Below are 572 nucleotides of genomic sequence, written 5' to 3' on the forward strand. Positions count from 1 at the left end.
GGTTCACTGGCCCTGGCCAGGCCAGTGCGCACGCGCCGGCCCGCCCCAGCGACCTGCCAATCAACGGGGAGGGGCGGTGCAGGCACGTCTGGCCCCGCCTCCCCGCGAGCGGAGGGAAGAGGATGAAGGGAAACCAGAACTGAGGGAAGGCTCGTGAAAGCTGTCTGCAGAACTAACCACAACAGAGGCTTGAGTTAAATGAGTGCAAGCTTTTCACTAAACTAATGTAGTTAAATATCCAGAGTCGATTTCTGACACCAGATGATGTGTCATCGTTTATTAATGTGTCAACTGCCCAGTAAATGCCAATTGCTGAATAAGTAACATGTCTGAGGAACCTTCTAATTCTTCTGTGACACTGATGAAAATTCAACCAAACAAAAATCCTTACTTGTTAAGTTGGGAATTTAATGCAAGACCTTCCTTTTATTTTCCTCCTGGACAGAAGAATATCCTCTTTTAGGCCAACTTCCTCACTGAGATTTTCTCAATGTTTTAATGATCATTTGTGGGAAACCGCAGGATATATGGGAAAAGTGGAAAGCTCAGCAGGTAGGGGGTAGACTAGGGAT

This window comes from Eubalaena glacialis, chromosome 11 (genome assembly GCF_028564815.1).
Source record: "Eubalaena glacialis isolate mEubGla1 chromosome 11, mEubGla1.1.hap2.+ XY, whole genome shotgun sequence".
NCBI classification, from domain to species: Eukaryota; Metazoa; Chordata; class Mammalia; order Artiodactyla; family Balaenidae; genus Eubalaena; species Eubalaena glacialis.